The 12,166-nt window shown below is 42.9% G+C and overlaps 1 protein-coding gene across 5 annotated transcripts in view; it reads left to right on the forward strand.

The window, feature by feature from the left end:
- Window positions 1-12,166, forward strand: part of SERTAD2 (SERTA domain containing 2) — a 183,860-nt gene that overhangs the window by 91,821 nt on the left and 79,873 nt on the right. The window lies entirely within an intron of this gene.

Here is a 12,166-nt window from a genome sequence, read left to right on the forward strand (position 1 = left end):
CATTTTCCTATATATACTATAAACTTTGGGGAAAATAAAGCACTAACACTGTGGTAAGGAATATGCATTGTATTTTTCTTGAAATAAAATAGACGATATGCATATTTACCCCTGTGTTTACTCCTCCTTATACTTCTCTTCTTTTGTCTCATAACTCTTCCATTTCCTCTGTTTCCTCCCTTGTTTTCTCTTCTCTCACTCCTCGTGATCTCTTTTGTTTCTTTCCTCTTCCTTTCTCCTTTTACCTCTTAGTACCATTATTAGTATTCTCAATTATTGAGTTACATTAACACTTAGGTGCCAAAGTCAGGATCGGGGTCACGTTTTGCTAGGCACTATACAAAAACATAGTAGTAGTCCCTGCTCCAAACAGCCTACAGCTTGAACAGCCAAGATAAACAAAGGGTGGGAGGGGAAACAGAGGCAAAGTGAGGTGTAATGACTTGCCCAAGGTGGCACAAAGCAGGTCAGGAGGTTAGCCAGGAATAGAAGATGGGTCCAGAGCCCCACTCCAGTACCCTGTCCAGTAGACCACCCACTTCCCATCTTTTCACCTCTTTCTGCTTTCTATTTTTTGTGTGCCTCATCCGTTTGGTCTTTTCCCTCTTAAATACACTGAGTGACTTTTCAGAGTGCATTTTGAGACTGTTCTGTAGTCATAAACGTTTTTCTTCTGATACCATTTACATTGGTGCAGCATCACTGATTTCAGTGGAATGTCTCCTGACTTATACAGGAGTATGTGAAATCACAGTAAAGCCCACTGGCTTTACGTACCAGAAGAATACATGTACGTTCAGGTTAGGCACCAAAATATATATTTTTAAAAATGAATGTAGACAGGAAAAAGGCAATATTTGGTGCATTTGTGTTGTAATTTACATGCTGCACAAATGCAACTCAGGAATACTATAGAGGTAAAAGGTACATCTTTTCTTATTAGTTCTTAAAGGACTACATCAGCTATTGTGCTGGGCCCAGTAGTCTAAAAATTTGAAAGGTGAGCAGTGCTTTTCACCATGATGAGTAACCTATTTGAAAATACTGTTTCTAAATAGACTTGACATATCTAAGGCTACTGCTAGCCAGGGTCATCTTGCTATGACTACTCTGGCAGAGTAAAAGCAGGAAGCTGATGTACAGACAGTTAGATCAGTACTGAAAGCATGTTGGAAATTGACTTGCAATGGCAGAAGAAACATAAAGTAGCAGTAGTCCCCTTTCCTCTCTCCCAAGCAAAATTTTTTAAACTTTGAAACTGATAAAATTATAGGTTTCAGAGTAGCAGCCGTGTTAGTCTGTATTCGCAAAAAGAAAAGGAGTACTTGTGGCACCTTAGAGACTAACCAATTTATTTGAGCGTAAGCTTTCGTGAGCTACATCCGATGAAGTGAGCTGTAGCTCACGAAAGCTTACGCTCAGATAAATTTGTTTGTCTCTAAGGTGCCACAAGTACTCCTTTTTCTTTTTGATAAAATTATGTTTGCTTAAACTTCTAAATTTTAAAATTTTCCTCACTCTCAAATATTTTAGTTTGTTCCCAGGAAAAGGTGCTTCTTATCTTTCAAAGTGTTAGATTGAGGGGCTTGACATAATGGCACATGTGGCATCCCTAATTTAGAAAATCCACTCTCCTAAATCACAGATTTTTTTTTTCTCCAGTAGTTAATTAAAAATTAGATGAACTGCCCTCTTGCTCAGGGCAAATATTGGATTTCTTGGACTGTAACATATGGATTAAACTTCATTACTTCATACATTTTTATTATTCTGTAGGGGCGGCATCATAGTTGTCCAAGCATAAGTGGTTACCCACACAAAACGACCCTGCTAGGGATGTAAGTACACGGTGCAGAAAATTCAAAAGTTACAGTTTCCAGAGCATTTGTTAGCTTGTCCTTTTTTGCATCCATACTTGTTAATCGTCATGTGTGTATTGATGATTTATTCCCATCATGATCAACATATCCCCTTTGTCCAGGGCATACACACATGTTGGGTGATTCATTCACCTGCATGCACCCATATTCTCTCATCACCTGCAATTCAAGCTCTGACAGCTGCTCGTCTTTAAGTGCTTGTTGATTTCTCATTCCCTCTCTTTTTCTGGGTGCAGGACTCTCCTTGGCTTTGCCTGAGAGTCCTGGCCTCAGAGGGTCCTGCTTTTGCCTGAGAGTGCTTGCTTCCTGCTCTTACTATCTGCCCCAGTTATGAATGTAGTATAAATCCTTACTGCTCTTACTCAGGCTAACGGGTCCCTTCAGGTACTGGGAAGTCTGTAGCAAGTCCTGTGTTCCAGTTCACATGGATATTAAGAACTCTAACCAGTAGCTCTGATGCTTTTCTCCTCTGATAGTCTCCCCCCCCCCCCCCCATGCACCAATTGGACTCATGTTCTGAAGTGGAGGAGCTGGGAAGATCTTCTATTGCTTTCCCAGGCTCATGGGAGGAGAAGGGACGGGACAGAGAAAGCTCCCAAGGGATTGGGCAGCATACGTTCTCTCTGGCCCTGGAGTGACATCCCACTGCCTCCAAGGGAGAGGAATGAAGGTTTCCCTGCTGCTCCCCTTTCCTTGACTTGTGTGAGAGGACAGTGACATTTCCTCTTTCCAGAGGAAAAGGGGAGTGAGATAGTAGCACCCCTTATGAAAAATCAGCATCAGGTAAGTGCTGGAGAGTCGAGGGGCTATTCATCTGGCCCAGATCCCCCTGAGACTGTGTATCTGCATTACATACATGAGTTATTTATTTTAAATGAAGAGGCTAGATTCGTGTGTGTGGTTTCCATGTGTGTTTTTTAATGGTTATGCTGGATTTTTGCCATGCCACAAAACTGATTAGAAATTATTATAATGAAAAGGGGGCAATGGTTCATTTCAGAGATAGGTAACATGGCGGGGAGAAGGCAAATCTGAACACTTCCCCAGTTGCTGGATGAGCATAGGGTGCAGGTTCCCCACCATCATCTCCAGGAGCTACTACTGTGCTCATTTTTTGGGTCAAAGATGGGACCAGTATTTTGTTATCTTAATATATATCCTTATGTGTGTTGCTATTATTTATGTGCAGTGGTGCCCACTGTGTGCCAGGCACTTGGTGACAGTTCGTGCTCCAAGAAGCTCCCAATCTAAAGCCAAAGGTCAGGGGAAGGAGAATAACAATAGGCAATTTACATAGAAATCAACAAGATTTACTATGGGCAGCATGCCAGAGCTGGGGCTTTTAAGAGAGATGTAAATGTGGGCAGGGTTAGGTGCCTTGCAGGTGACCTCAGGGAGGTCAAACCATGCGTAGGGGGCTGCATGAAAGGAGGTGTGTGGCACAGATGACTGTGAAAATCTGACAAAATTGGTGAACAAGGTTGGGAATGGGTGGGGGGAGGCAATGTTTGACAGGGAGGATAAGAAGGGAGGGACAGAGCTTTGAGAATGTTCACCAGAAACTTAAATTTGAGTTTGATATAATCGGATAGGTAGCCAATGGAAGGATTCAAAAAGGGGAGTTGAGTTACAATGTATATACAAGCTGCAGTGTGGTTGGATTTATTATGTTAGCAGCTATTGTATGCTTGAATTTTCTGGCTCTTTTTCATTTAAACTCTCAACTATATAATGTTGAGTTTGTGTAGGGATTTTTTTATTTTATTTCTTTTGCATCTAATTTCCTAAGCGTTCTAACAGGAGTAAAAAAACATTAACTGAGTGCATGCCATGTTGAGTTCCCATTACCTTTGGGTTGAGAACAACCATGAGAAACTTCAGTGCAAAGAGTAACTTCTCTGAAAGTTGTAAGTACCTGAAACCAGGGACTTGGATTGTAAGGACACTGGGGCCGGGGCTGTCTCATTTGTTTATGTTTCAAGCAGTGCTCGGAGGCCTCCGAGCAGCTAGGGTAGTACAAATAATCAATAATCAAATCTAAAACAAACAAAAGGAAGTATTTTTTCACATAACGTACAGTCAACCTGTGGAACTCCTTGCCAGAGGATGTTGTGAAGGTCAAGACTATAACAGGGTTCAAAAAAGAACTAGATAACCATTGATGGACCTATCCTCCATGAACTTATTAGCCAGGATGGGCAGGGATGGTGTCTCTGTTTGCCAGAAGCTGGGAATGGACGATGGGGGATGGATCACTTGACGATTACCTGTTCTATTCATTCCCTTTGGGGCATCTGGCACTGGCTGCTGTTGGAAGACAGAATACTGGGCCAGATGGACCTTTGATCTGACCCAGTATGGCCATTCTTGTATATGTTCTTATAATAATTTTAGAATAAAAACTCTTCAGCTGTAATTCTATTCCATGTGCGTGAGAGAGAGAAAGAAAGAGAGGGGAGAGATTCTTTCTCTCTCATTCTTCCTCCATCTGGAAGGATGAAATGCAGAGCTTTTTCTAAGAAGGTATCTAACATACTTCCTCAAATTAGTCAGTAAGTGGCATTACAAACAGGTTACAGCAAGTGGCTGGCAATTTTCCCATCCTTCTTGTCGCTGGAAACATAATGCTTGTGCAATGTGCTCATTCACGAGACATCTGCATGCAGAGTCGGTCCTGGGGACACACAAACAGTGTGGTTGCGTGTGGCACACTTTTATCTGTGATGCCTCATTGGTGGCATCACAAAGAAGTGGCCTGGGAGCAATGGTAATAAACCATTTTTCCTTTATTTGACAGTACGATGGAAGAGGTGAGAACTCCAGGAGCTGAATTTGCAGGGGAGCAGTGGAAACATCCTGGGATGGGTGGGGAGATGAGAAGTAGGGTAGGTCATTGGCAGTGCCATTGTGTGGTGGAGGACTTTAGATAATTTCTAATGCTCAGCATTCTGCGCATAATAAAGTAAGACCATAATAGCACTGAATGCCCTGAGCACAGCAAGGTGGAGTGATTAATTAAAGATGATTTTGATCATTGACTTAAATCACTTGATTTTTTTTTTAATAATCGATTTAAATCGGGTTGAGGCTTCATGAAAACTAATTTGAAAATTTACGCTATTACAATGTTGGATTACAATTTAATTGTAAATGTTAAATGTCTTTAAGTGCCGCTACTCATTGGGCATCGTATTTCAATTTTACAAAATTGCTGTAAGCAAAAATCAAAATGATTGAAAAGGGAGGCGTTATCCTGTGAACACATAAGCAGGTACATAAGTTTCACTCACATGAATGCTCCCATTGATTTCAAAGGGCTAAAATGGGGTTTTTATTAAGTTGGCTTCTCCTCGTGTCATAAAATCTGTCACTTCAAAAAAAATGTTTTGGTGTAAACCATGAAAAGTTGTTTAGATTGTCAATATGTTAAAGTTATTGTGAAACTTTTTTATGCACATGGGTCAAAATGTTCAAAAACAACCTACAGTTAGGCTTCTCAACTCAGTCTTAGGTAACTAAGTGACTAGGGAGCACAAGACCCGTTGACATCAGATTGCAGGCTCTGATGGAGGAGTCCAGCCTGGTTGAAACATCTCAGCTTGTTTAACCTGTGGAAGCTCAATATATCATAAGGGGGGGGTTTAGTTACAAATAATGCTTGCTTATCAATCCTGTGCTTGCATTTTTGGTGTTCTCACAGTTGGGATGTTAATGAGGCCCTGGAATTGTCCTTTTCAGCACAGAGAAGTATGAAAGTTCTTAGGAGGAAAAAAATCTTCATGTAGGATCTGAAATTCTACTGACCAGTTGCTGTTGTATCTGAATGCTTCTCAGACAGGAATGGGCCCTTGCTGCCTGTGGCTGACCTCAGAATGCCCCTATGCTGGAGGCTGTGAGGGGGTAGTGTAGTGCTGTCTATCCTGGATCCCTGCGCCTAGAGGATTCTGCTACACAAGAAGAATCCTCACCTGGCCACTTAAGTCAGCGCTGAGTATGTTTGCTCTGCTTCAGCTATTTGTCGGGGCTGAGGATCTGGTCCAGTTAACTTAAACTTGCAAGCGCCCTGTCAGATAGAGTTTTATCCCTGTTTTATAGGTGAGGCAACTGAGGCACAGAGATTCCTCCCCTCCCGCTGGAAATCTGTGTCAGAAGAAGTAATAGAAGCAAGACCTTCTGATGATCAGTCCTCTGCTTTAATCACAAGATATTTCTTAAGCCACTTACTAAAAAGCAGCTTAGATTGTTACTCTGTTAGTGGCTCCACCTCCCCATGCAGACTTGTAGACAGTGCATGATCACATAGTAAGTGGAGATACTTTGTTTGTGTTTCTCTTTACATAACACTCTAAAGTATGTAATAGAGAGAGGTTTTGTTCACGTGTTTTAGTGCCTATGCACGATGGTTGTATTTTTGGTTTTCTCCTATTATTTCTAAGCTGTTAATAACCAATAAGGAGACAGATGTGTGGGTAACAGTATCTGCAGCCAAATTGTCCTCTTGACTTTTAGGCACAGAGGGAACAAAAGGTGTTCATGGACCAAGCAAAGATGACTTGTAAGCACATAATGGAAGTATGGCCCAGCGGTTAGAGTACTAACCTGGGCTGTGGGGGAGACAGATTCAATTCCTGCTCTGCCACAGACTTCCTGTGCGGCCTTTGGCAAGTCACTTAGTCTCTCTCTGCCTCAGTTCCCCATCTGTAATATGGAGATGATAGTGCTTCTCTACCTCAGAGAGTTGTGACGATAAATACACTCAATATTGCAAGCCACTCAGATGCTTGGACTATGAGAGCCAATACGAGGGCCTTATATAGCAAATGAGGGGAAACTCTAAACAGCATCTTTCTCACCTTGAAGCCCTTCTGTAACAGCAGCATGTAGTTTGGGCACAGAGTTTTTGTAGGTGAAAGCCACTTGCTGTGATGGGCCCACAGCAAAATGCACAGGGGCATTAATGCTGAGTGTCAAAGTCTTCATAATGGAGGACTTTTCTTGTACTATATCACAAGTGGCTGCTTTCATCTCTCCTCCATTTTAATGGCATATACATGATACAGACTTCCTTATCTCGGGTGGGGGGGATGCTATGTAGATATTACGCAGTACCACTGCCATCTTTCTTAATTATGTATGAGGTATGGCCATTATATCTCTTTCCTGATATATATTAACAGAAAGGAAGGACATAACACCATCCAGAGTTGGAAATAGTTCAGTGTCTTGACTCTGGTTCGTGGCTGGGCAGCTATAAGCATGAGGCATGAAGTGCAAAGTGGCTTTCTTTAAGGCTAACTCCCAGCAGCTGTGTGCTCTGGTGGGCTGGGAATATAGGAGACCAAGGATGGCAATCTTGCGTCCCTCGTGTTGTGCATGTGGCTTGCAGTGCTGGACTGTGACACATACTTCATTTTACACAGTTTCCACACAGTTGTTTCCTGTGCGAAAGGTCAACATACAACGTATAGGGGCCCCAGATGCACCAAGAAGCATTGCATATATTACAGTGGCATATTTCTCATATACAGCATGCTCAGCATCTACCAGCTTGAGTCAGAATTGAGGTATTTCCACTCTGGCCTCTGACACTGAAAAGCCTAATCTCCTTTTATATTTTTAATATATTGCATCTGGAATCATCTGAAGCTGTTGGAGAGCTGCCTAGGCCAATGGTAGTGCTTTTCATTTTCTAGAGGGCTCCTGTGCATATCAGATTGGGCTCCTAGCCTCTCACCAGCCCCAGTTTGAGCAATTTAAGTCCCAAACTTGTCCCACTAATACTTACAGAATGCAGAGCCTGAGAGGTGTTACAAGTGTTCCACATATTTCCTGATCAGGCCTTTTGTCTTGTATGACATTGTTCCCAGTGGCATGGGAGGAAAAAGGCCCAGGGGGTCTTTTATGGAGTACATGTTATCTCCCTGCATTTTTACATCCCTTCCAACTTTAAAACTTTGTATCACAGCTACCATCCTTTTAGCCAAGAGGGCTTGGGCAATGTTCTTTGCTCATTGATGCTGGAAGAAGCACTGTCAAATGAGAGGAGGCACTTCCTATTTTAAACAGGAGGACAAAGTGTATTTCCTCTGTAGCACTCCTAGTCTTGCTGGCTTGGAGAAAGGGACAGGAACTGATCTCTGCTCTCACCTGTGGCTGTAAGGCTCTATCTCTCAGTATGCTGGCCCCGACAGTCTCTTATTCTCTATTACATTTTTCTCCTTTTTGGAGGAACTTTGACTCCGTAATAATGTGATACATCAGCTTGAGTAATTTCTGTTTGAAGATATTAAGCTCTGTGAATACTGAAGAATATTATGTCTTCAGATTTTGAATGGTCCTCTCCATAATTCAGTACTGCTGTTGGAATGATTTTGTTTCAACTGCCGGGGCTAGTTTAAATAGAACTGTCTGAGCATGGGCTGTAGTTTCTCATAGATCACAAAGTGAAGTTCAGTGAATGATGAGTTGTCACGGGATACCATAATGAAATAAGTACTCCTCATAGTTTTGAAATAAATAGTAATTTCATTAAAGGGGAGAAAAGGACATTTTGTCTGTAAGCTTAATTGTAAGAGCTGGAATTCCTAAGCAGAGATTTTTCACATGCAATTAGGTTGCAGTGAGTTTTAGTGAGAGTGAATTCAATGTGGGGAGGGATGCTAAAACTCCCAGCAGTGTCTGAACTACATGTCTGCAGTAGATTCTCTTCGTCCTTTTGGTACTTGGTGATGTGATACTTATGCATGGTCTTCGTACATGATATGTATGGCCGTGCATGCAGCCTGGTCCTTGAGGAAAAAGTCAGCAAGGTATCTAATGTGATACCTTTATTGAACAACTGACAAAGATGCAGTAGTTGCTGTTGAAAGTCAACATTTGATAAGAGTGACATCTGCTAGCAATTTTCCATTTAAAAAGTCAATATTTGCTATATATTGCTTTTAGGTAGATGTTTGCTAAGGACTGCATGACAGTGGAGTTCAAACCATAGTCCTACAAGGCAGAAGTTGAGTATCTCCCCCTCAGTTCTATTCATTTGCTTCCCTATTCATCTTGTTTAACACATAAGCACAAATATTGTTGTTGATTTTTTTAACTGGAAATAGTACTTTATAGTAACCGTGAAAAAACAGATAATAGGCTGGGGATGGAGAGCTAGGATCTTTGGGGTTCAAAAGCTTGTTCTCAAATGCTGACTTCTGTAACCAGAACCCAATCACTTTCTCCCTCTCCCCGAATTTCCCTATCTGTAGAACGTGAGTGATACCTGCCCACTTCAGAGTTGTTGAGAGGGCTGATTTTGCTGGTGTCTGTAAAACACTTTGAAGATGAGCAGTGCTATATATGGACCAAGTGTTTATTTTTGGAATTCACTGTGATGCTAAAAACAGCAAATTCAAGGAAGCAACTACAGTCGTACTGTCATGATCCTAGCTCTCAGAGCTAGTACCTGGGGTTTACTATTTGTAGCCTCTATCTGCCCATCTGTGATAGTTCTGCTGGAAAGTCTCCATTTGTAGAGGCTCTCATGGTACTGGGGGACAATATGCAATTGAGCATGTGGGAAAGACTCCCTAGTCAATATGAAAAATTCAATATAAAATTAAGTTTATTTTTTTTAATTTGTTTTACATTTTGATTTTAACATGAGTCACCTGATTCTCCCCAGGCCCTGCTCCCTTTCTCCTCCTGAGAACAATACCAGCTAAAGAGCAGACCAAGCAACAGGAGCAATAGTTTCTAGGACTGGAGAGTAGGGACCCGCCACACACACCGTTCTGTCAGTTGCTGCAAAGACTGGGAGTGACAGCTGGAATGCCTATTCTTCCCACTGTGTGGAGTCATGGAAGCTGGTGTCCATTCAGCAGAGGTTTCAGAGTAACAGCCGTGTTAGTCTGTATTCACAAAAAGAAAAGGAGTACTTGTGGCACCTTAGAGACTAATCAATTTATTTATATAAATTATCAATCTCTCTGGTCACGCAATCACAGACATGAAGGTCGCTATCTTAAAACAAAAAAACTTCAAATCCAGACTCCAGCGAGAAACTGCTGAATTGGAATTCATTTGCAAATTGGATACTATTAATTTAGGCTTAAATAGAGACTGGGAGTGGCTAAGTCATTATGCAGGGTAGCCTATTTCCTCTTGTTTTTTCCTACCCCCCCCCCCAGATGTTCTGGTTTAACTTGGATTTAAACTTGGAGAGTGGTCAGTTTTGAAGGGGTTTTACCAGCAGGAGAGTGAGTTTGTGTGTGTATGGGGGTGGGGGGGATGTGAGAAAACCTGGATTTGTGCTGGAAATGGCCCACCTTAATTATGCACATTGTAGGGAGAATGGTCACTTTGGATGAGCTATTACCAGCAGGATAGTGAGTTTGTGTGTGTGGTTTTTGGGAGGGGGGTGAGCTGGATTTGTGCAGGAAATGGCCCAACTTTATTATCATGCACATTGTGTAAAGAGTTGTCACTTTGGATGGGCTATCACCAGCAGGAGAGTGAATTTGTGTGCGGGGGTGGAGGGTGAGAAAACCTGGATTTGTGCTGGAAATGGCTCACCTGATGAGCACTTTAGATAAGCTATTACCAGCTGGACAGTGGGGTGGGAGGAGGTATTTTTTCATATTCTCTGTGTGTATATATAAAGTCTGCTACAGTTTCCACGGCATGCATCCGATGAAGTGAGCTGTAGCTCACGAAAGCTCATGCTCAAATAAATTGGTTAGTCTCTAAGGTGCCACAAGTACTCCTTTTCTTTTTGCGAATACAGACTAACACGGCTGTTACTCTGAAACCAATTTATTTGAGTGTAAGCTTTCGTGAGCTACAGCTCACTTCATCGGATGCATACTGTGGAAAGTACAGAAGATCTTTTTATACACACAAACCATGAAAAAATGGGTGTTTACCACTACAAAAGGTTTTCTCTCCCCCCACCCCACTCTCCTGCTGGTAATAGCTTATCAGTAGAGGGGGATTGTCCTTTCTGCACGGATCTGTAGGAGTTGGAAGAATGAGCTGGTTTCTGGTGGATTGGGGGGCATGGTATGTGCCCCACCCCACAATGGCTGGGACTACAGTAATGTCTCCCAGCACTCACTTCCCTGCAGCTTCATGGCAGCTGGTTTAGGGAGAGGATGGGAGCAATTCACCCCTAGGCACAATTGCCGAGGTAAGGCTAAGGTCCATACTGCAGTTACATGGTCCCTACCGTCATGGTCCCTACTGCAGTTACAGATGCAGCCTAAGTAAAAACCTGGTCCATATCTTTGGAATATCTCTGGTTCACTCAACATACCCATTAATTCAGACTAATTTAATTTCCAGTCTCTCTGGCTTGTCACTCAGGCACAATGAACCAGTAGGAATGATGGTGTTCTGGGACTGGCTTGACTAGTTTCTCTCCCCTGAGAGCCAGTTTCTAGTCTGCCACCAATCAGCAAAGTTGCAACCGGCTCCACTACTATTGTTCAGTACACCTGAGCCTCGTCAACAAAAGCTTCAATGACATCCTGGAAAAAAGACAGCAAAGGAGAGTTACAGCCCTTTGCCAGCTCCTTCTGGGCCTCTTATCACTAAGACTGAAGCAGCTGAGGCTTTAGAATCGCTGCACTCTCCCTCAGCCCTGGAGAGTTAAACAGTCAAAATCCTGCCAAGTGTGCTGCCCCTCAGTTTAGAAGGGGAGGACTCCTCTGTCAGCAGCCCCTCCTAGTATCTCCTTTGCCTGCTAGTCCACTTACCTCACAGCATCTTGTTTAATAGGTAGGATGTTGCATATTCATAGAATATCAGGGTTGGAAGGGACCTCAGGAGGTCATCTAGTCCAACCCCCTGCTCAAAGCAGGACCAATCCCCAATTTTTGCCCCAGATCCCTAAATGGCCCCCTCAAGGATTGAACTCACAACCCTGGGTTTAGCAGGGCAATGCTCAAACCACTGAGCTATCCCTCCCAGCGGGGGGACTCAACCTTCCATTGACAAGCACCCCAATCCCTTGAATTTTCCTTGACTGGGTGTTGACTGAAGTCCCTGAGATTCAGGGTGAGCTGGGGCCCTCATGTCTAAAAGGATCAAAAAGTGCCTAGAAGAGATCCTTTTCCTCATTCACCTGGTGGCATTGGCCCAGTGGCTCTATTTGCCAGGAGGGATCTTGGGGAGCTAAGGGGGGGGCAGGGATTTTCATCAAAGTACCAAGGCACTGACAAAGATGCAAGCCTGGTTCAGTTTTCTCCAGCGTCTTTGGAGAGCAGAGACTGGAGCTCTCTCGGTGCTTCCCGACTGACTGG

Source organism: Lepidochelys kempii, chromosome 3 (assembly GCF_965140285.1).
Source record: "Lepidochelys kempii isolate rLepKem1 chromosome 3, rLepKem1.hap1, whole genome shotgun sequence".
Lineage (NCBI taxonomy): Eukaryota > Metazoa > Chordata > Testudines > Cheloniidae > Lepidochelys > Lepidochelys kempii.